Source organism: Cynocephalus volans, chromosome 9, assembly GCF_027409185.1.
Source record: "Cynocephalus volans isolate mCynVol1 chromosome 9, mCynVol1.pri, whole genome shotgun sequence".
Classification (NCBI taxonomy): Eukaryota; Metazoa; Chordata; class Mammalia; order Dermoptera; family Cynocephalidae; genus Cynocephalus; species Cynocephalus volans.
The window spans coordinates 39,447,461-39,472,611 of record NC_084468.1 but is presented as its reverse complement, the minus strand read 5'-3'; the positions used below and the strand labels follow the sequence as shown (position 1 = coordinate 39,472,611).

Genomic DNA, 25,151 nt, shown 5'->3' with positions numbered 1-25,151 from the left:
TACATTGGGATCTGAAAAGCCTTTAAGAACTAATTAGTACACATTGGCTGTGATGCTATTGAGTTAAATTCCAGATGATAAATTTGTTCTACAACATTGTTTTTTTTTTCCTTTTTTTAAAAAGATATAATTCACATACCATAAAATTCACCACTTTAAAGTGTACAATTCAGTGGTTTTTGTACATTCATAAGTTGTGCAACCAGCACCACTACCTAATTCTAAAACATATACATTACCCCCAGAAGAGATCCTGTACTTGTTAGCAATCACCAGCCATTTCTCCCTCTCCCAACCTCCTGGTAAGTACTAATCTATTTCTATGTCTATGGATTTGCCTATTTGCAATTTCATATAAATAGAATCATCCAGTATGTCTGGTTTCTTTCACTAAGCATATGATTTTCAAAATTTATTCCTGTTGTAGTACGTATCTATCAGTACTTTATTCCTTTTTTTGGCTGAGTAATATTCCATTACATATATATACCAGATTTTGTTATATACCTCATTTGTTATCCATTTATCAATTGATAGTGAGGGTATTTCCATATTTTGGCTACTGTGAATAATGCTGCTACGAACATGTTCATCATGCATTTAAGAAGACTGTGTATTCTGCCATTAGGTGTCATGTTCTACAGGTGTCTGTTAGGTCTAGTTGGTTTATAGTGTTATTCAATCTTCTATTTCCCTGCTGATCTTCTATCTAGTTATTCTAGCCATTATTGAAAGTGGAGTACTAAAGGCTCCAACTATTATTTTTAAGTTTTCTATTTCTCCTTTCAATTCTGCTAGCTTTTGCTTCACATATTTGGGGGATCTGTTGTTAGATGCATATGTTTATAATTGGTATAAATTCTTGGTGCATTGATCATTTATCTTTCTTAAATATCCTTTTTTATCTACTAACAACTTTTGTCTTAAAGTCTATTTTGCTTGATATTAGTGTAAGCATTCCAGATCTCTTTTTGTTATAATTTGTATAGGATATCTTTTTCCATCATTTCATTTTCAATATTATTGTGTCTATGAATCTTAAGTGTTTCTCTCATATGCAGAACATAGTTGTAGTATGTTGTGTTTTTCCCCATTCTGCCAATCTCTGTCTTTTAATTGGGTGGTTTAATTCATTTATATTCAATGTAATTACTGTTTAGGTAGGAGATGTATCTGCTGTGTTATTCTTTGCCCTATACTGTTTTGTTTCTCAACTCTTCTATTACTGCCCTTTTTTGTATGTATTAAATACTTTCCACTATATCTTTTTTAATCATCTTGCCATTTCTTTTACTATATTTTAAAAAATTACTTTTGTAGTGGTTGCCCTGGGAATTACCATTAATCTCTTTATTTATAATAATCTAGTCCTGATTAATAGTAACTTAGCTTGAATAATATATTAAAACTCTGTTCCCATATAACTTTATTTTCCTGCTTCCTTTATGCTGTTAATTTCACAAATTATGTGTTCCTCTCATCTTATATTTATACTAATTGTATCATATATCATATATCATATTTATACTGATTGTATTGTATGTAATTTTCTTTTAAATAATATTAGACCCAAAAAAGCATTAAATAATATAAAACCAAAAAAAAATGCAAAAATATATTTATACTATATTTTATATTTACCTGTGTAGTTGCCTTTACCAGTACTCTTTATGTGTTCATGTGGATATGAATTACTATCTAGTGTTCTTTTATTTTGGCTTAGAGGACTTCCTTTAATGTTTTTCTTAAGGCAGGTCTTATAGCAGCAAATTATTTCTATATTTGTTTATCTGGAAATATTTAAATTTCTTTTTCTTTGTTTGAAAGATTGTTTCGGTTGACAGTTTTTTTCTTTCAACACTTTAATTAGTTCAAGCTACTGCCTTCTGGCTTCCATGGTATCTAGTAAGAAATCAGCTGTTTATTTTATTCAGGATTCCTTATATTTGATGAGTCACTTCTCTTGCCACTTTCATGATTCTTTCATTGTCTCTGACTTTCAGAACTTTGCTCGGTGTGCCCTAGTTGGAGTTTGTTGAGTTTCTTAAATGCGTAGATTAATTTTTTAAATAAAATTTGGGAAGTTTTCAACCATTATTTCTTCAGATATTCTTCCTGAACTTTAATTTCTCTGCCGTCATTCTGGAACTCCCATGACTTGCATTTTGGTATACTTGATAGTGTCCCACAAGACTGATGTGCTGTTCATTTTTCTTCATTCTTTAATCTTTCTGATCCCCAGAGTGGATATCAACTGACCTATCTTCAACTTTTCTGATTCTTTGTTCTGTCTAATGAAACCTACTGTTTATCTCCTATAGTGAATTTCTCATTTAAGGTATTGTGATTTTCAGCTCTGGAATATCTATTTGGTTTATTTTCATAATTCTTATCTCTTTATTAGTATTCTTTACTTAGCAAGACATCATTCTCATATTTTCCTTTAATTCTTTAGATGTATTTTCCTGATAGTCTTTGAAATAGCTGATTTAAAGTTTTGTTTTGTTTTGTTTTTCCGGTAAATTCAAGGTCTGGGATTCATCAGTTAAATGAATAGACAGTTTCTCTTCATTTTTTCCCCCTATATATGAGCCATTCTTTCTTGTTTCTTTGAGTGTTTTGTAATTTTTTTTTTTTTTTTTTTGTCGAAAACTGGATATTTGAAATAATTTAATTTGGCAACTCTGAAACCAGATTCTCCCCACCTTCCCAGGATTTGTTGTTGCTGCTCCTGCTTATTGTGGTTGTTTGTTTAGTAACCTTTTTGAACTAATTCTGTAAATTTAATATTTTTGTTGTATGTCATCACTTAAGTCTCTACTCAGCTTAACAGGGTCAGCTAAAGATTAGCTTAGAGTAAGCTAACAATCGGACAGAGATTTCTTTAAATATCTGTAGCCAATGAATCTTCTGCCCCCACCTCTACCCCATGGGCTCTGTGTGTTTGTTGGAGCCTACCTTCTATGCTCCTTAGTCAATTTACCACTTTTCCTTAGTCTTCATTTCCTGCTTTCAGAACCCTAAGATCAATCAGAGGTGAGGGCTTAGGACCTTCTCAGGTCTTTTCTTAGCATGCACACATAGGATATATGCATGTGGCCTTCTAGATTCCCAGGAATATGTTGGAGCTTCTCAAAGCCCCTACGGACATCTCATTTTGCAACTTTTCATTTTAAACTTTTTTGGTCAGCCTGTTGTTTTGTTCAACTGTTATTTTTGCCTCAGACAGCAGTGTTGTGAAAACATTTGAAAAATAGTCCCCAGAGAGAAGCTTTTAGCACAGGGTAAGTTCAGCTTTCAAATGAAGTCTTCCAGAGAACGACCAGATGCAGCAAATAATTACTCCTTGCTGGGAACAAGGCTTTGAAAGAGTTCCATCCTGTTCTGATCCCTCTGGTCCTAGGAATGTTGGCTTATTTTGAAAGCTGCTGATGCTAGAGAGTGTGGGAGTGGGATGGGACTAGGGTAAGTGAAAATTCCACAAAGCTCACTGTTCTTACTAAGATTCAGCTGTTTTCTTCACTAAATGCTCTCCATTCTCTGAATTGCCGCAAAACTTTGGTTCATTTCCAGAGTTCTGGGTAAAGTTGATTGTGCTGATTTTTGCTAGTTATTTCATTGGTTTTATGGAAGGAAAATCTTTCAAACATCTTTACTCCACCATTTCCACTGATACCATCTCTTAGAACATAGGTTCTTAAACTTTTTTCTGTTTGTGGTGGTGTTATCATTCTGGGATCTTTTTACAGCTGTCATAAAAGCTATGGATGTAATTGTGAGAAAAATCTGTGTATGCACTCACACTATTTTGTACAATATTCTATTGGGTTCATTAACACGCTAAAGTCCCACCATAAAAGTGAGGTTAATAACCCCTGTTTTAGATCCTCCTCTTCTTTTACATGCATCAAACCCTACTACAAAGAACCAAAGGATAAGTCATTCCAGAGAAGTAGCCTAATAGCAAATTTAGTAAGTACATTTAATAGGTAAATTCAGTTGTAGTGCAACCAATTACCTTACCTGGAAAATCATACACCATAAAATTGTTGTATGGATTGCAAGGGAAAATGAATATAATATACCTTAGAATAGTGCCAGACACTTAAAAAGCATTTCAGAAATTCTAGCTGTTAATAACACTATTGTCTATTTACTTTTCTCTTCCTGTTACTCATTTATTTCTTTTCTGAGGAAGTTCCTTTGAAGAAGACCTCATTTGTGTTTATTCTTTTAGGAACCTTTGGAAATATATGTTTTACTAACATACACTATTTTTTTGGAGGAGGTATTTGAATACTAATCACCACTACACAGCAGGAAAGAGTTATTTAACTATCGGATATCACCTTAATTGGAAAGGTGCCAAATCTAAACATAGTTACAAAAAAGTAAAAAAGGGAAGAATTAGGGATGACATTGTGACAAAATGTTGTACAACTGGAAGGAAGGCTCTACAAGTCTGATTTCTATATATATATATTTTCAATTACCTAATTTTCTCAGATATTTGTTAGGTAAAATCCAGATCAAATCTTATTATGTAAACTATGTTTTCATTTCTAAAAATCTTGTGAGAATTTGGTTATAGGGCCGGCCCTGTGGCTCACTCGGGTGAGTGCAGCGCTGGTAGTGCTGAGGCTGCGGGTTTGGATCCTATATAGGGATGGTCGGTGCACTCGCTGGCTGAGCGTGGTGCGGACGACCCCAAGCCGAGGGTTGTAATCCTCTTACCGGTGGGAAAAAAAAAGAATTTGGTGAAAATATAAAATCTTTTTTCTCACTGCAAACAGTAAGAAGTAGACAAGCAGATGGAAGTAATTTAAATTAAAAATTAAAACCCCCAATTCAATTTATGCTCCTAAAAACTATGACTTCTCAAGTTCAGTCATCATAACTGCTGCCAGGGCTTAGTCGTAGTATATATGATCTTCACAGATGACCTAGAGTGGGGTAAATAATAAAATGGAATGAATCCAAAGTTAAATCTAAGTAGTGTCTATGAAATACCTACTCTGTTTGCTATGATGTACTGATAACTGCACTCAGAGACCAAGACACTGAACCCATTAGCATCTGGAAAAATACTTAAAATGTGCATGTCTCTTATGAATACTGATGTGTTTCAGAATGTTAATGAGACTATTTAAAGCAGACAGTGGGTTGGGGAACGAAATACTATACAGTTCTTCCTCACTTAGGACCTTTCTGCAGTCTGTAGGGTCTGGGATTGGTGTACTGGAAGGTCTCTGATGCATAATGAATAGATACTGGATGCTAAGATATTGGATCAAATCACGTAGATTAAGGATTGCTTTATTTTTCAAGGTCAATTTTATAAAAAGACAACCAGGAACAACATACCATAGTGACAATACAAATTTATAGCTTGCCAAAATGTTAGGGAATGCCATAGAGTCTTTATATGTAAATGCATTTATCTTCCTTGACTGTTAGGAGAATCTTTGATATTATATTCCAATTTCTAGATTTTGTTTTCATATACTGTATTTGCTGATCTTTTCTTGTTTCTTCCTTAATAAAGACCACTGAATGTGCTAATTTTCCTGATTTGAGGATCACATATTGCACACAGGTATTGATATTCAATGCTATATCCCACAGATATGTACAATCAATGATGTTTCAGTTAAAAAGATACAGAAAAAGAAAAAAATAATAAACAATGTGATAAATAAACATTTGGTCTGGAGTACTCCAAACTTTAAATTGTAAGAAAATATAGAGAAACAAATGGAGAAACCAGAAAACTATGTTAAAAATCAAAGGCAGCTTCAATTAAGACATAGATTCTAGGATTTTATAAAATACTCCTGATTTCTTCTATAGTATGTTATTCAGATAATTTCACCTTTTTATCTCTCCTCTTTAAGTTAAACCCACATTGATAGTGGGCTAATTCACTCACAGATTTTGAAAGCTTGTCTACGTGGTTTTATAATTAGACCTTGCAGGTAGCAGGAAATTTTGCTTTGCCTTCCCATTTAACAGCTGTGTTCCCAGCTGGGTCTGTTTGTTACGAATGAAAATGGCTCTTTAAATTTACATTCTTTGCATGACCAAGCTTGGCGTCAGATGCAGCTTCCGGATGATGCCAAAGATAAGCACCGAAGGGTGTCAGATGGAAACTCTGGATCATGGTGTGTTAGATAGCATTATCCATCATAATTGTATGCTTCTATAAGAGCCAAGTGATGTGACCAATGGATCTTTGAAAAGTGAATCGCTTCCAGTCTTCAAATGTTTTTATAATGGGATTGAGATGAATTCCCAGGATATGAAGCACAATGAACTGTGAAATATGCAAGAATAGAGGTTGTGGCGATATGATACTTGTAGACCTGAATAATGACATTCCTTTGCTCCAGGCCATAGGCTTATGGAAGAAGTGAATTATTTCTTCAAATTGTACCCATCAAACATCACAGAATGGAATGATGTCTTCCTATTTCTTGATCTTATAGTTGTTTTGCCTTCTAGTTCACCCTCTGCCTTCCTTATTGAAATCAATGGGCTGTGCAGACTTTCCACTGGAAAAGTCTCTGCAGGGTACAAACAATTTACCGAAAATCCACAAAGTTCTATCAGTATAAAGAGGCTAAATAAAGTTAGAAGTTGCTTTGTTTTTTCTAGGCAGCCTTTTCACTCAATATCTATGGAAAACAGTAGGGGGAGTGAGGCTACAAAAAAAAAGCTACTAAGATATAAATATATATGCTGATTTCTCTAAAATTCATTTAAATTATTTTTTATTTTCAAAAGTTTTACCTGTGAAAAAATAAGTTGCACACAATTGAAAAGTGACTTTTCTTTACCTCTTTGGAGAAGAGATTATTAACTTGGAGTTCTTGGACCTCCAATACATTCTTAATTCCACTAACATTGTTGTTGTTGTTGTTGTTGTTTGTTTGTTTGTTTTAAATGTGTGTATATTGTTCATTTGTCTGAGAAGAAAGTTCTTTAGTTATTGTTTGTTTGTTTGTTTTATTTTGTTTTTAAGATAAGATCTTCAACCAGAAACGGTTGAGAACCACAGCTATTGAGCATATTTTACTTTAACTCATTTTCGTAGCATTTTTAATTGAATGAAGTATGTTCTCTCTGAAACGTCTGTTATTTCACCTCTACCTATCAGTCTACAATCACAATGTAGCACGTGAGGAAAAAACCTTCCACTCCTTTGCTCTCTTTCTGGTTTAATGAATTCTCATCGTTCATTATTCTGTTTTGCACTATCTGGTGTAATTTTGAATATCGAGTTTACCTAATTGAAATAAGAAAGACATAATTCATGTATCATCTCAATGAATTAAGTGGGCACTGTTCTTGAGCAGGAATTCTTGGATTAATAACTAAAATGTGGTTTTGCTCTTTTTCTCTTTTGGTATCACAGATATTGCAGTTAGAGGGTTAAGTATGAAAATACCTTATTAGGATTTCCATCAAAAGCTAAGGTTTATTAAAAATAGAAACCATTTAGAGCATACAAAAAGGAGATGAAATTTTAGGTCATGTGACCATGTTTCTGTGCATTTACCTTTCAGCATTGAGATCAGATCCTTAGAGACGTGAGCTCATTTTTCCTTTTTTAATCTAGGCAAATAAATTAGTAGTAATGGTTCAACTTTCTATTCCATTTGCATTAATTGAAATTCTAGCATGAGGCTCCATTTAAAATTTAGCACCTGCATACTTTAGTTAAGACCCTCAAAATGACATTACTGATTTATAATACTTCACTAATATCATTTTTATATTATATCTTTATATCAGTCACTAAAATTGGTTTCACCCATACATAGGAAATAAGAGGAAACAGTGAATTATTGTCAAATCTTTCCCCTCCTCCAGCCTTTTGAGAAGTTTTAGTAAGAAAATTCCACTTATAATAGAGATGATTCTTTAGTTGATTTAGATGATTCTTCAGTTGATTTAGTTGATTTAGTCTTCCTCACATTAGTAACTTACGTTTTTGGCCATTTAATATATACCGGGTAAACACTTTGCATGTATTTCTCATTTAATTCTCATCACAAATACAAGAGGTTAGAGCTATTGTTATTTTATTTCACAGGTGAGGAAACAGACAGAGAGGACGAACCACTTGCCCAAGACTACACAGATTTTTTTTTATTTTATTTTATTTTATTTTATTTTTAAATTTTATTTTGTCGATATACATTGTAGCTGATTATTGCTCCCCATCACCAAAACCTCCCTCCCTTCTCCCTCCCCCCTCCCCCCCAACAATGTCCTTTCTGTTTGCTTGTTGTATCAACTTCAAATAATTGTGGTTGTTATATCTTCTTCCCCCCCCCCAGTTTGTGTGTGTGTGTGTGTATGTGTGTGTGTGAATTTATATATTAATTTTTAGCTCCCTCCAATAAGTGAGAACATGTGGTATTTCTCTTTCTGTGCCTGACTTGTTTCACTTAATATAATTCTCTCAAGGTCCATCCATGTTGTTGCAAATGGCAGTATTTCATTCGTTTTTATAGCTGAGTAGTATTCCATTGTGTAGATGTACCACATTTTCCGTATCCACTCATCTGATGATGGGCATTTGGGCTGGTTCCAACTCTTGGCTATTGTAAAGAGTGCTGCGATGAACATTGGGGAACAGGTATACCTTCGACTTGATGATTTCCATTCCTCTGGGTAGATTCCCAACAGTGGGATAGCTGGGTCGTATGGTAGATCTATTTGCAATTGTTTAAGGAACCTCCATACCATTTTCCATAGAGGCTGCACCATTTTGCAGTCCCACTATACTTTCAGGGATCATTTCTATAGTTCGTCACTACACAGATTTTGAATAGTGAAGCCAGCGTGTTTTATGACAGACGACAAGCCCTTTACTGCAACATTATACAGTCTATTCTAATTATTCCTGGATTCCGTCTTGTGGATTCATCTACTTGCTAAAATGTATTTTTAACCCCTAAATCAATATTTGTTGTACTTTTGTTGTCATTTGTAGATATGTGGTGAAAATTTTGAGTCAATCAATGTGCACATCCCCAGCTGAGACTGAACAAGGAGAAACTCTCTGTTTCAGTTGTTATATATGATCAGGTGTCCTTCTTAAGATCTATTTAGTGTCACATTTTTTGCATTTTTGTGCTTTTTGGCTGATTTCACTATTTAAAATGGCTTCCAGCCAAAACTAATGTCTAGTGTTCCAAAGTACAAGAAGGTTGTAGTGTGCCTCACAGAGAAAATATGTGTGTTAGGTAAGCTTTATTTAGGCATGAATTAACGATACATATGAAAGAAGGTGTCTTTAAACAGAACCACACATAACACAGGCTTGTATATTGATCAGTTGGCAAAAATGTTGCAAGCAGAGGTTCACAAGAACCTAGCCTTGTATTTCTTCTAGGAACAATGGCTCGATATCTGCTAATAAATTTTTCACCATGACTTTACAGAGCAAAACTATCATGAATAACAAGAATCAACTGAATTGCCCTTCAATGATAATCAGCTTTTTTGAAGACAATCAATATCCGCTACTTCATTTCCTTTTCCCCAAAGCCAAGAATTTTGATTCTCACTTTAGAGTAGCTGGGTGACAATATGATATTTGCCTCGGGCTTTGTCTCCAAACCTGGTGCTTTTTACTACTATTGTACATAGCGTGGTCATTACAATTTCCTTCTGTTAAAACTTCCAAATAAAGTACTAATTTTTACATCTTAAATCATCATTGTTTACAGATGATGCAGTATGTGATTATATACAACAAATAAAATGCAGCAGAACAAAACAATAAGACCCTTAAGTAATAGCTGTTCAGCAGTGCTAAAACAGCCCTGTGTATTTTCAGAATATGTGGTTATCTTGGTGAAATCATTTTCAGGGTGACTTAAATGTCCTTTTTCCCTCCTGGTTGTTTTTATTCCACAATCTTTTAACGTCAAAATTTTATAATATGAAATTTATTGTATGGGGTTAAAACCTTCCCATTTCTAACACAAATCACCTGGTTGAGGCAATACTAAGTGGAGTTTGAGTAACCCTTATTCTAATCTAGAGAAATGAGAATTTAAGTCATGCAGGCAGCTTAGGACATTGTAGGGCCAAGATTAGATGGGTGCTACAGAGCAGGAGTGGCTAGGCTCTCCTTGCAATGGCCCAAGGGCTGCAGTGCAGCAGGTGGGTGGACTAGAGGTGGAAGAACTAAGGTTTGTTTCATCTAAGTCCTGTTTTTACTTTGGGTTGACCCTCTTCTGCCCTGCCCTGATCTGCATAATTATGTAAATAGCTTCTAGAGCTCTGTGTTTCAAGTTATGATGCTTGAACTATGTATTTGAAATACCTGAATTATAAAGAATGCATATTTTGGGGTCCACACATACTGAGTTATTGTCTCTGTGGATGGGCTCTGCAATCGCAGGTGAGAAACTTGAAAGGGAGCAATAAACAAAGTAGTAAAGGTTAGTTAAAAAAAAAAAAAAAAAGCAGTCAACTGAGAGACAGAATACTTGAATGACAAGCCCAGGATCTGTTACTTACTAGTTGTGTCACCTGGAGCAAGCCACTTAATCCCTCACTGAGACAGTTGCTCCATCTCTGAAATGGGGGTAATAAGAGAAAGAACACCAATGGCTAAACTATCAGACATGTAAAAATGCTTTGTAAGAATAAAACTCTTGGCAGGTTTCTCTGGCCCAACCAGGTTTGTGTTGGACCCAGCTACCCTTGAAGTTCCTGAAAAATACCTCAGGCACACAGCTCCTGACTTCTATGCCAGAGGCACTATCTTGGAGGGCAGATAGGAAGAAGCAGAATTAAAGTTTACAGGGAATATGGGGACAGGAGAAGTGGAATGACAGAGAGCCTAAGGAATAACAAGGCAAATAGATCCAGAGGATGGGATCTCAATAAGATAATTGGCCTGCTCTCTTCAAGGGCTCAGTGATACGTGATAAAGGATGAGTGTTCAGCATTGAAAGAGATTTAAGGAACATGACAACCAGAGACAATGCATAGTCCTGGTTTGGATGCTGAATTAGCTAAACTCACAATAACAGAATAGTCCTGTTTGTAAAAATCTTTGTTGGTGTGCTTGGAGACTATTTTATATCCTCAAGATGTGCAGTTTAGGAACTTCTGATGAAGATGGCAGAATAGACAGCCCCAGTGTCATCCTCTCTCACAAGCAACCAATTTACAACTATTAAAAAGCAACGACTGCTAGGCTGGGGCCACTAAAGCTCAGGAGTTCATAAAGGCAGGAGAAGCCATAATAAGAGAAAGGAAGGACTGCTCCAACTGTTTCAAGCCCTCACCACTTCAAGGCTGGCCCTGGTGAGCACACAGAGTGAGAGCTGGCAAAAGCCACTGTTGTGCCCTTCCTATGAAGTTGCTTGGAGGCTGCAAGGGAGAAGAGGGCCTTGGTGGCCCACAGGCCAGCAAGACCACTAACAGGATTTCCATGGACCCACATAGGAGTGAGGGGCCACAGACAACTGAAAAAAGGAGGCACTCAGAGTCTGGTGAGTCATCATGAGGGATCAGTGCATGGCCCATCACATGGGAAGTGTTTGGAGTGCAGGCAGTGGTGGAGACAGGCCCACCAGGGGAACATTGCGGCACAGCATGGACAGCTGATCTGCTCTCCAATCAGCACAGGAGCACTCAGTGGCCACTGGTCAGGAATATAGAACTGCAGGGGTACAGTTTGCTGAAAAGACTTAGGCCCAGACCAGAGTTTCCACACAACCTAGGTGTACTGGACCTCATAAAACCCAGAAGTGCTTACAAGGTCAACAATTAAAACCTGAGCTGCACAGAAAGCCTTCCCCAGAGAATCAGCAGCAAAGCAGCAATTTAGCTCAACCACAGGGCTCAAGTGCTGGTTCCCACAGGAAGTTCCCCTATTTCAGAAGAAAGCAAAGGACAACAATTTAGTTCCAGTGGAGAGTTTAAGTGGTGGGAATAGAGAATAATCTAACACAGAATTGAAAAAAAAAAACAAAACACCCACAGATCAGAGACAACAAATTCTGATATTAACCAGTAAAGGTCAGCACCACCAAAGAACACCTATAAAACCTAGAAGGACTGGAAGCCCCCCAGGCTCTGGAGCTCGGATGGGGGTGGGGGCTGAGGGCCTCATCCATGCCCTCCTGGACATCCATTTCCAGCCCAATGGTAACCACCAGGCCACCGCTGAAAGTGCCTGAGTTAGGGTGGGGGTCGCTGAAGGCCTCAGCCACTCCACCTCAACGCCTGCATCCAGCCCAGCAATGACCTTGGAGCTGCCACTGGTCAGGGCCTCAGCCATGCCCCTCTATAGTCTGCTTCTAGCCCCAGCTATGACTAAGCCGCCGCCAGAAGCCCCCTGGGCTCCCCTGCCAGAATGAGGGGAGTGCCACGGGCCTTGATCACACCCCCTCTTTCTCCTCCTCCCACCTTCTCCCCCTGCTCTTTCTCCTCTCCCCCTCCCCCAACAGCTCCACATCTTAGAATCTAAAAAATAATAATAAATCAATAAATTGAAATTTACTCAGAGTAGCTGAGGTGGAAAAGGTGGCCACTGGGCCTCAGGCAGCCGGGAAACTTGTGGACCTTCCTCTGGCCATCTCTTAAGGGAGGACTGCTGCTGCTGGCCGGTCGTGGGGGCTCAACGCCACTTTGCCTCCGGCAGGAGAGGCTGCCTCATTTACAGGCAACAGCTTTGAAGTGTGGAGCAGGAAAAGAACTGATTCTTAGCTGCAAAAGTGAGTCTTGAAACAGGGAACACGGCGCCAGGGCTGCTGTGGATGCAGCCAGGATCCCGGAGGCTGGGGCCGCACTGAAGGCGGCCAGCTGCCCTATTCAGGATTCGAGGTTTCAGGCCGGCATTAAAGAAGATTCCTGGGAGCGCCGGAGCGGCGCCGCGACTGAACAGCCCGAGGCGGCAGCGCCGAGAACACGGAAGGCGACAAACCAGAGACAGAGCGAGCGCCCGACCTGGCACAGCACTGTGAGTGATCCCTGGCACAGCTCTGTTCGGGGGGTGGATGCCCACGCGGCTCCCGCCTGCACCACCAGGCCACTCACTGCCCCGGTGCTGCCTCCATTTTCCCAGGTGCGGGCAGCTCCGCCCTGCTCGGCCATCACTGAGCCCATTTGCTTGGCCTGGCGCGGGGCTTTCCGGACCCTGCGGGCCGACCTCCTCTCCCACTCCCTCCGCGGTTCTCTGGCAGGGCTGGGGGTGTGGGGTGTCCCGACCAGTTTTGGGAGGGCTAGGAAGTACGGGCGGGCCGACTGTCACTCCACCACACCCTGGACTCCGGCCCCGGTAAACTTCCTGTTACTGGGAGGCAGATACCATCTCTGCGACCACCAGTTTGGAAAAAAGCCTAACGAATTTCTGGTTGGGAATAGTGTGGTAGGAGAGTTCCCAGGTCCGCTTGAACCTGCCGGAGAGCAGGCTGCAGGCGGGCACTAGACTCGGTTTATACCGGGGGGATACAAAGGTGAACAAGACCCGAGAAAGATCTACACAGTGCTACAAAGGCACCCAGAGAGACCGGTCGTCTGTGCCTAGCAGAAACCTGGTAGACTTCCTGGGCGAGGCGGTGCTGAGCAGGGTCTTGAAGGCCCAGCTGATAGACGAGGGGTGCAGAAGACACGCCCCAGCCCAGCACAGTGTGCACAGAGGGGGGAGACGTGCGGCCAGGGAGGCGGAGACTCGACAGAAACCACACACCCGGTGGGGTCGCCACTGCACGATCTAACAGCCTGGGCCAGAGCACACGGAATGGGGAGAAGTCCTGTACAGAAAGTGAAAGCTCAACAGAGATCACACACCCTGTGGTACGTGATCCACCAGCCCAGCAGAGTACAAGCTGACCAGAAAGGTGGATCCCCGGAGAAGCCCAAGACCCGAGGCAACCACACACACAAGACACTAGAGGCCAACTGAGCAGTCACGGCGGGAGCCATACTAAATTGGCAACCACAGCAACATCCTAGTTAGTCATTAGTCTTAAACCGGTGGACTGTGAAACCCCCTGCCACAATGAATAAACACCAAAAAAAAGACACCAGAAATACAAAAAATCAAGAAAGTACACCACCAAAAGTTAATAAATCTCATACTCTAGATCCTATAGAACAAGAAGCCCTTGAAATAACTGACAAGGAATTTCGAGTGATAATTCTAAGGAAACTGAATGAGATACAAGAAAACTCAGCTAGACATCATGATGAAATGAGGAAAAGTATACAGGATCTGAAAGAGGAAATATACAAGGAAATCAATGTCCTGAAAAAAAATGTAGCAGAACTTGCTGAACTGAAGAAGTTATTCAGCGAAATAAAAACCACAACGGAGAGTTTAACCAGCAGGCTTGTCGAAGTTGAAGAGAGAACCTCTGAACTTGAAGATGGGCTGTTTGAAATAACACAAGCAGACAAAAAGAAAGAAAAAAGAATCAAGGACATGGAAGAAAATCTGAGAGAGATATCAGACAACCTCAAGCGCTCAAATATCCGAGTCATGGGTATTCCAGAAGGGGAGGAAAATGGAGATTCCATTGAAAACATATTCAACAAAATAGTGGCAGAAAACTTCCCAGGTATAGGAAAAATCACAGATCTTCAGATCCAGGAAGCTCAACGATCTCCAAACGTATTCAACCCAAAAAGGCCTTCTCCAAGACATGTCATAGTCAAATTGGCAAAACTCAGAGACAAAGAGAGAATCTTAAAAGCTGCAAGAGAGAAGCGTCAAATCACCTATAAGGGAGCCCCAATCAGGTTAACATCAGACTTTTCATCACAAACCCTAAAAGCTAGAAAGGAATGGGATGATATTTTCAAAATACTAAAAGACAAAGATTGCCAGCCAAGAATACTCTACCCTGCAAGGCTATCCTTCCGAAATGAGGGGCAAATAGTATATTTCTCAGACAAACAAAAACTGTGGGAGTTCACTACCACAAGACCACCCTTACAAGAAATCCTCAAGGGAGTACTGGGTTTGGTTCCTGAAAAATAACTACCACTGCCATAAAAACCTAAGAAAAATCTAAACCCGCTAGTACAATAAAAATGGCATTCATGAAGAGAAAACAAGCTAACAAAAACACTATCTACAACCTAAGGAACCAACAAACAAAGAAACCAAACAGTAAATCAGAAAGCAAGGAACAAAAGACACCTAAGACAACCAAACAACCAATAAAATGCTAGGAATAAATCAACACCTTTCAATAACAACTCTTAATATTAAAGGCTTAAATTCCCCAATTAAAAGACACAGACTGGCTGACTGGATCAAAAAGCAGGACCCAACTATATGCTGCCTACAAGAGACCCACCTCACCCATAAAGATTCACACAGACTAAGAGTGAAAGGATGGAAAAAGATTTACCATGCAAACAGAAAAGAAAAACGAGCTGGAGTGGCTATTCTTATATCTGACAAAACAGACTTTAAACTAAAAACCATAAAAAGAGACAATGAGGGACACTACTTAATGATAAAAGGACTGATCCATCAAGAAGACATAACAATCATAAATATGTACGCACCCAATGTTGGAGCAGCCAGATTTATAAAACAAACTCTATTAGACCTAAAGAAGGAAATAGACACTAATACCATAATAGCAGGGGACCTGAACACTCCACTGTCAATATTAGACAGATCATCTAGGCAAAGAATCAGTAGAGAAACACAAGATCTAAACAAGACTCTAGACCAATTGGAATTGGCAGATATCTACAGAACATTCCACCCAACAACCTCAGAATATTCATTCTTCTCATCAGCACATGGATCATTCTCCAGGATAGATCACATATTAGGTCACAAATCAAGTCTCAATAAATTCAAAACAATTGGAATTATCCCATGTATCTTCTCAGACCACAATGGATTAAAACTAGAAATTAATAACAAACAAAACTCTGGAAACTATACAAACACATGGAAATTAAACAGCATTCTACTTAATGACATATGGGTCCAAGAAGAAATCAAGCAGGAAATCAAAAAGTTTATTGAAACTAATGAAAACAATGATACATCATACCAAAACCTGTGGGATACTGCAAAAGCAGTATTGAGGGGAAAATTTATTGCATTAAATGCTCACTTCAGAAGAATGGAAAGATGGCAAGTGAACAACCTAACACTTCACCTTAAAGAACTAGAAAAACAAGAACAATCCAATCCTAAAGTTAGCAGACAGAAAGAAATCATTAAGATCAGAGCAGAACTGAATGAAGTTGAAAACCAAAAAACAATTCAAAAGATCAACGAATCAAAAAGTTGGTTTTTTGAAAAGATAAATAAAATTGACAAACCATTAGCATGGCTAACAAAAAAAAGAAGAGAGAAGACTCAAATAACAAAAATTAGAAATGAAAAAGGCGATATTACAACTGATTCATCTGAAATACAAGGAATCATTCGAGACTACTATAAACAACTATACGCCAACAAATTTGAAAATCTGGAGGAAATGGATAAATTTCTGGACACACACAAGCTCCCAAAACTGAACCGTGAAGACGTAGAAAATTTGAACAGACCAATAACAATAAAGGAGATTGAAGCTGTTATCAGAAGGCTCCCAACAAAGAAAAGCCCAGGACCAGATGGATTCACAGCAGAATTTTACCAAACATTCAAAGAGGAATTGACACCGATTCTTTACAAACTATTCCAAAAGATTGAAACGGACGCAAATCTCCCAAACTCATTCTATGAAGCAAACATCATCCTGATACCAAAACCAGGTAAAGATATAACCAAAAAAGAAAACTACAGGCCGATATCCTTGATGAATATAGATGCAAAAATCCTCACTAAAATATTAGCAAACAGAATACAGCAACACATACGAAAAATTATTCATCACGATCAAGTGGGATTCATCCCAGGGATGCAAGGTTGGTTCAACATACGCAAATCAATAAATGTGATACACCATATTAATAAACTCAAACACAAGGACCATATGATCATCTCTATAGATGCTGAAAAAGCATTTGATAAAGTTCAGCACTCATTCATGACAAAGACCCTCTATAAGTTAGGTATAGAGGGAAAGTATCTCAACATAATTAAAGCCATATATGACAAACCCACTGCCAATATCATCCTGAATGGGGAAAAGCTGAAAGCTTTTCCTTTAAGAACAGGCACTAGACAAGGATGCCCACTCTCACCACTCCTATTCAACATAGTGTTGGAAGTACTAGCCAGAGCAATCAGAGAAGAGAAGGAAATAAAGGGCATCCAGATTGGAAAAGATGAAGTCAAACTGTCCCTGTTTGCAGATGACATGATCCTATATATCGAACAGCCTAAAACCTCTACAAAAAAACTGTTGGAATTGATAAATGATTTCAGCACAGTAGCAGGATACAAAATCAACACACAAAAATCAGTAGCATTTCTTTTCTCCAATAGTGAACATGCAGAAGGAGAAATCAAGAAAGCCTGCCCATTTACAATAGCCACCAAAAAAATAAAATACTTAGGAATTGAGTTAACCAAGGAGGTGAAAAATCTCTATAATGAGAACTACAAACCACTGCTGAGAGAAATTAGAGAGGATACAAGAAGATGGAAAGATATTCCATGCTCTTGGATTGGAAGAATCAACATAGTGAAAATGTCCATACTACCCAAAGTGATATACAAATTCAATGCAATCCCCATCAAAATTCCAAAGACATTTTTCTCAGAAATGGAAAAAACTATTCAGACATTTATATGGAACAATAAAAGACCATGAATAGCCAAAGCAATGCTCAGCAAAAAAAATAAAGCTGGAGGCATAACACTACCTGACTTTAAGCTATACTACAAAGCTATAATAACCAAAACAGTATGGTACTGGCATAAAAACAGACACACTGACCAATGGAATAGAATAGAGAATCCAGAAATCAACCCACACACTTACTGCCATCTGATCTTTGACAAAGGCACCAAGCCTATTCACTGGGGAAGGGACTGCCTCTTCAGCAAGTGGTGCTGGGATAACTGGATATCGATATGCAGGAGAATGAAACTAGATCCATACCTCTCACCGTATACTAAAATCAACTCAAAATGGATTAAGGATTTAAATATACACCCTGAGACAATAAAACTTCTTAAAGAAAACATAGGGGAAACACTTCAGGAAATAGGACTGGGCACAGACTTCATGAATACGACCCCAAAAGCACGGGCAACCAAAGGAAAAATAAACAAATGGGATTATATCAAACTAAAAAGCTTCTGCACAGCAAAAGAAACAATTAAAAGAGTTAAAAGACAACCAACAGAGTGGGAGAAAATATTTGCAAAATATACATCTGACAAAGGATTAATATCCAGAATATATAAGGAACTCAAACAACTTTACAAGAAGAAAACAAGCAACCCAATTAAAAAATGGGCAAAAGAGCTAAGTAGGCATTTCTCTAAGGAAGATATCCAAATGGCCAACAGACATATGAAAAAATGCTCAACATCACTCAGCATCCGGGAAATGCAAATCAAAACCACATTGAGATACCATCTAACCCCAGTTAGGATGGCTAAAATCCAAAAGACTATGAACGATAAATGCTGGCGAGGCTGCGGAGAAAAAGGAACTCTCATACATTGTTGGTGGGACTGCAAAATGGTGCAGCCTCTATGGAAAATGGTATGGAGGTTCCTTAAACAATTGCAAATAGATCTACCATACGACCCAGCCATCCCACTGTTGGGAATCTACCCAGAGGAATGGAAATCATCAAGTCGAAAGTATACCTGTTCCCCAATGTTCATCGCAGCACTCTTTACAATAGCCAAGAGTTGGAACCAGCCCAAATGCCCATCATCAGATGAGTGGATACGGAAAATGTGGTACATCTACACAATGGAATACTACTCAGCTATAAAAATGAATGAAATACTGCCATTTGCAACAACATGGATGGACCTTGAGAGAATTATATTAAGTGAAACAAGTCAGGCACAGAAAGAGAAATACCACATGTTCTCACTTATTGGAGGGAGCTAAAAATTAATATATAAATTCACACACACACACACACACACACACACACACACACACACACACAAACCGGGGGGGGGGGGAAGAAGATATAACAACCACAATTATTTGAAGTTGATACAACAAGCAAACAGAAAGGACATTGTTGGGGGGGAGGGGGGAGGGAGAAGGGAGGGAGGTTTTGGTGATGGGGAGCAATAATCAGCTACAATGTATATCGACAAAATAAAATTAAAAATAAATAAATAAATAAATAAATAAATAAAATAAAATTGAAAAAAAAAATAAAATAAAATAAATTGAAATTTAAAAAGGATAAAATTCTTGATTAATATAAAACAATATGTTGTCCCTAGTTTTTGATATAGTAAAGTGATAAATGAAATGAATTAAAGCTTTAATTATAAATTAGAGAGAATTTTTATTCAAACTTTACATTACATAGGGGAGAAATAAGTGTCTGTCTGCAACACAGTGCAGAATGGAGTATGTTAAAGACTCCCCCTACCCCAAGTCTCTTCCTCTCTCATGTGCTATAGATGCTGAAATTGTATCATAGTAGAGAATTTCTATTCTAATCGCCTTTAGAATGTAGATGCAGCTTAGGAGGAAGAATGCTTTGAATATAAATTATTAATAGTTTATGCCAGGAGATGCCAGGGCCAAGGAAGAATACCTTAGGGGATAAAAGGGGTCTTCAGGGTGACATATAAAAGACAAATTTTGCCTACTTTAAACTTGGTCCCTTTATTAATTCAGTGATAATAAAACAACCAACACTCACACACACTCACACGAACACTGTGGTGGAAATTGAAAAGAGGTAACCAATGAAGCATTAGAGAAAGTGGGTAAATTAACTTTGTAATTAAGCCAGAGCAGAGGAGGAAAAGGAAATATTATAGCCAAATGCCAAGACATGTAAAAATTCTTTCATAACCTTGGATGTCATGATAGATGAAGTGATGGAGATAAAATTACAGAGAAGCAAAGTTATGCTGCTCTTATGCACTTCGCTTATCAGCTGATTGTTAACTGTGACTATTGTGAAACTTACAGTGGTGAGAGTCTGGCTTTATAATAAATTCTTGATATTTCTTTCAGCCCCTTTTTCTCCTCTGTTTGCAATGTTCTCACCAACAGGCATCCCCCATCATTTGTGACCCACCTGCATTTCTCTCAACCTAGTCAATACTACCTAATCATTACTATACTACTTGCCCACCCCCTGTGAGACTTTTTGGCAACTCTATCAGAGAGAATCAACAGTTCCCCCTCTTTATGCTGTGAAAACATTTTATTTAGGCCTGTATAAAAGCACTCATAAAATTGCATTGCTTTTATTCTCATACATATCCTTCTTGGTCTGTAGAATGTCAACTCCTAGGGGTCTGCAAAATCATCTCCTTGCTTTTGCATTCCCAGCATTTAACTTAATTATTTCCAAAAATAATTGTCAAAAGAATTAGTACTATGACTATTAAAAATTTTAGTTCATCTTGTAACACCAAGGTCAAGGATTTGGAATACTATATCAGCCAGCTGCCAAAACCAAAAAATTTTTAGTTTGTCAATTTCTTTATACCTGCTAAACTTTCCGTATTCACAAAGTTAACATACTCTTCCATTTTCCTTTCCAGCTCATCAGCAATTTATATCTTTTATTACATATAGGTTAGTTACTCCACTTTTCATTGTAGGTTGTAGTTATGACTACAGCATACTTCTTTACTTTATATAAATAACTTTCTAATTCTGGCTAGATTTTTTTCACATCCTCCCATTATTGAGCTTATATTCTTTTATTTTAATGTCAATAAATTCCAATTTAATTAGTTTTATAGGAACTCCATTACAGAATTCCTTTTAGCTACTCTTTTTTTCACCTTTTTCTGACTCTTCAATTGTCAAATTACTTTGGAATGCCAAATAGGTCTTCCATCTCTCAAAAAATTTTAGTTGCCTCTAACAGATAAATGCCATTTTATCCTCATATATTATCCTGTTCAACATGTCAGAATGATGTTCTCATATTCTTCAAAAATGACATTTATGTAAGAGAGATATTTCTTATGTTTTGAAGATTTAACAAGTAGAACTGCATTACAGAAAATTAATAGCAAATTAATGTTTCCCAATTCTGAAGAAAGTTTTTGTAAAAAATTATCTCTAATATTAACTCTTTATTCATTCACTGAAAATATGTTTATAAGGTACCTGGTATATATAAAATCTATATTACATATAGATTTCTTTTTGGTAGATAGAAGATTTTTTTAATTAATATTTTTATTCAACTGTATACCTCTGAAGGAATTACAGATTTAAATGTGACATAGCTTAGTGATGTCATTGATGTTTGTAAATTGTATGTATGCCATGTTGGATATTACTTAATTCAGAGAATTTCTCTGATCAGGGGTATCTAATTTCACTTCAAAATGAATATTTTTGATCAGTTTTTTTTCCCTATTTTACCTTCATAGAACTTCTACTTACTGTACCCTTAGAAGAAGCAACATTTTCCCTTCCTATATAAAGCCTTGAAAGTTATATTATTCCAGATTTACACCTAAAGATTACTAGATCCTAGAATCCATTGTTTGTTTGTTTCAAAGGCACTGTCACACAAAAATGTTTTACTGCAGTCTTAGCTCAGGAGAAATCTCAATTTAGATTATCCACACATATACGTGTTAGAAGGATTCTTCTGCACACCACCACCTTTCCTTACTTGTTGCTTACTGGTATTCTGAGATATCGCAAGGAGAACAAGGTGGTGGAAAGGTTCTCTATGAAGGACAAGCTTGGAGCAAAACCCTAGGTCACAAGCTGGCATCATCCTTGCCAGCGACCAATGGCGTAAATGTTGGTGGCCCTTGAATGAATGTCTTCCCAGTATAGGTTAAGCATCCTTAACTCAAAAATCCAAAACCCCAAATCATCCCAAATCCAAAAGTTTTTGAGCACCAACATGATTCCACAATCATTATTAATGATACAGATGACTCTGGAGGGAACATTTTAAAAAGTTATCCAGCAGAATGTCTCCTCATCCCTGGAGGACTCACTTCCTGGTCCCTCAACTGCTTCTGATTTTTCTTCCCATCTGAAAAAAATAAAATACAGTGTACAGTAAGATTTTAATCAAAACACAGCATCATAGGTGGAGACCATTGTTGTTTAACAGCTGATACAGGTATTCTGGTGATGTTGCTGTGCTGCTTACTTACCCTGAACACGTTATTTTTTCACTGTATTAATGGTATGTCATATTTTTTACACTTAGTACTTGTAGTGGATTGAATTATGTCCCCCCAAAACTCCCTGAAGCTTGAATCGTGTCCCCCAAATTTTATGTATTAGAAACTTAGCCCCCACTGTGACTATTAAGAGGGTGGGAAACCCTATTATGGTAATTGAAAGGTGGAGCCTTGAAGAAGTGATTAGATTGTAGCACCATGCCATAGTGAATGGATTAAAAATGGTGGTCAAGGGCGTGGTTCTGAGTGCTTTAAAAGAAGAGGAGAGTCTGTCTTTTGCTCTCTCTGCTCTCTCTGCTTCCACTATCTTGCAATGTGAGACTCCTGGGTTGCTGTCACCATCACTGGATAGACTTTGGACTTCCCAGCCTAAGAAACTGTAATCAATAAATTTCATTTTCTTTATAAATCACCCAGTTGCAGGTATTTTGTTATAAGCAACAAAAATGGACTAATACAGTACTTAAGTGTGAGTTAAGTGTAAGAAAATGGTTGCTTATCAGTAGCATATCAGTTCAGAGTCAGTAATAATGGCGATACCAAACAACCACAGATTGTCCACCTGGGTGGTTAAGATATCTATGCAAATATTAAAAAAAAATTCAAAATCCAAAACACTTCTGGTCCTAAGCATTTTAGATAAGGGATACTCAACCTGTACACCAACAGGAGATACAGCTATACCAACACTCAGCCATTTTTCAGGTCTGAGACCTAGGTCAACAGTCTCCATTAAAAGAACAAGTAAAAATTAAAATAGTTAACTTACTAAAATCTTTCTTTGAAATTGCTCTGTAAAATACCAGCCACATTTACATGAGGAGCGTTGGCCATGATGGGCACAGACACAAGTGCTCTTGACATAAATCATTACCTCAAGTCATTTTTGGAATGAGGTGGATTATAAATTAATTAATAAACAACAAGAAAGGCAGTGTCTGAACCTTTTGTGGACGTTAGTGGCATTTGTGATAAAGCTGTTGTTTTTGCCCTTGGTTGTTATAGGAAACATCATCACAGCTAGTCAGTGTTGAAAGAAAATGAGGACACTGAGTAATCATTAAGGAGGATTCATTCAGAGGGCTCACTTAAGAACCTGCTATCCTTCTCCTGCTCCCCCACCCCAGAAACTCTCAAGAAGAAGTTGGAAAGTACTTTAGGAAAGGGTCAGGAGTTTCTAAAGATCAGGTGGGGTAGAGTCAAATAAATATTTATTTTTATTTTTATTTTTTTATTGTGGTAAAATATACCTAACACAAAATTTACCAACTGTAACATTTTGCACATTCACAATGTTATGCAGCCATCACCATTATTTAATTCTAGAAGATTTTTTACCAACCCAGAAAGAAATCCCATATCCTGTAGCAGTCTTTCCCCATTCATCTCTCCTCCAAGCTTCCATCACTAATCTTTTTTCTCTTTCTATGGATTTGACCATTCAGGATATTTTATATACATGGAAGCATATGTGGCCTCTTGTGTCCAGCTTTCTTCACTTAGCATAATGTTTCAAGGTTCATCAATGTTTTAAAAAGTATCAGTACTTATTCCTTTTCATAGTGGAAAATTATTCCATTTTATGGGTTACCACATTCTGTTTATCTGTTTATCATCTGATAAATATTTGGGTTGTTTCCTCCTTATGGTTAACGTGAATAATACTGCTATTATTGGTGTACAAGTTCTTGCTTGAACACCTCAGTTCTTTTGGGTATATACCCAGGAGTGGAATATTGGGTCCTATGGTAATTCTATGGTTAACGTATTGAGGAACCATCAAACTATTTCCCACACTGGCTGCACCACTTTACATTCCCACCAGCAATGTATGAGAATTCCAATTTCTTAACATCTTCACCAACACTTGTTGTCTTCTGTTTATTTTTATTTTTGCTTTAATTTAATAATACAGCCTAGTGGGTGTGAAATGATATTGTGGTTTATTGTGGTTCTAATTTACACAGAAAATACATTTTAATAAATCCTCTTGGGACTGTATTTTCTCACAAGGCTGTCATAGCCTTAAAAAGAGGCTATATTTGAGGAATCTTTTAGGATTTAAAAAAATGCAAAGAGTTACCATCAGGAAACTAATTTTTCCTAAGAATGTTATATTTCTGTTGGAATGTGGGCAGAAAGGTTTTTCCTAGGAGGTGGAAAAGAGCTCCAAGATGATCATGGTTGAATTGTTCAGAAGGCCCAGACCTGTCCAGGTACATTACCAGGGATTATATGCCTTTGTTATGGGGATATTATTCTAGGTGAGTTAACTGGGAAGAATGCAAGCCCATGATTGACTCAAATTTCTTGCTATTTCCCTCCCCACACTGTCAAAGTCAGGAAAGGAAAAAGCACCTCAAAATTATGAATGCCCCAAACTATCTTTTTCCATTAGAAAGTGGGTAATTCTTCTTCCCCAAGCAGAGTAAATCCTCTTCCATGTTGAATTTCTTGTTGTGGGACACTGAGTGATTGATATAGTATCCCTTTTGCCTGGGTTCCCTAGAGAAGAGTCTGGAAAATGCCAAAGTGCCAGAGCAAAGTTGAGGAGTGCAATCTCAGGCAAGTGATAGTGAAGGAAAATGGAAGTGACTAGGGTGGTTTGGACAGAAAGAGCGAGATGATGATAAGTTGCTGAGCTTCCAGATGGCTACAAGGAAGCACATCTGGTCAGTCTGTAGGCCCCTGCTATGAAGACTCTCTCTGAACAGACGGTATTAAAAACATTCATTCATCAGGCATTCTGTTAGAGGGAGGAAGGGAGAGAGACTTATCTGCTTGTTCTCAATCCTTCCCTTGTCCCAGCAGATGAATTTCATCCCACAGGGAATTAACTCCTCTCAAGTAACTAGGTTTCATT

General features: G+C 37.8%; 1 pseudogene; it reads left to right on the top strand.

The window, feature by feature from the left end:
• The window catches only part of LOC134385689 (heterogeneous nuclear ribonucleoprotein A1-like), a 35,494-nt pseudogene that overhangs the window by 8,712 nt on the left and 1,631 nt on the right, over positions 1-25,151 (top strand).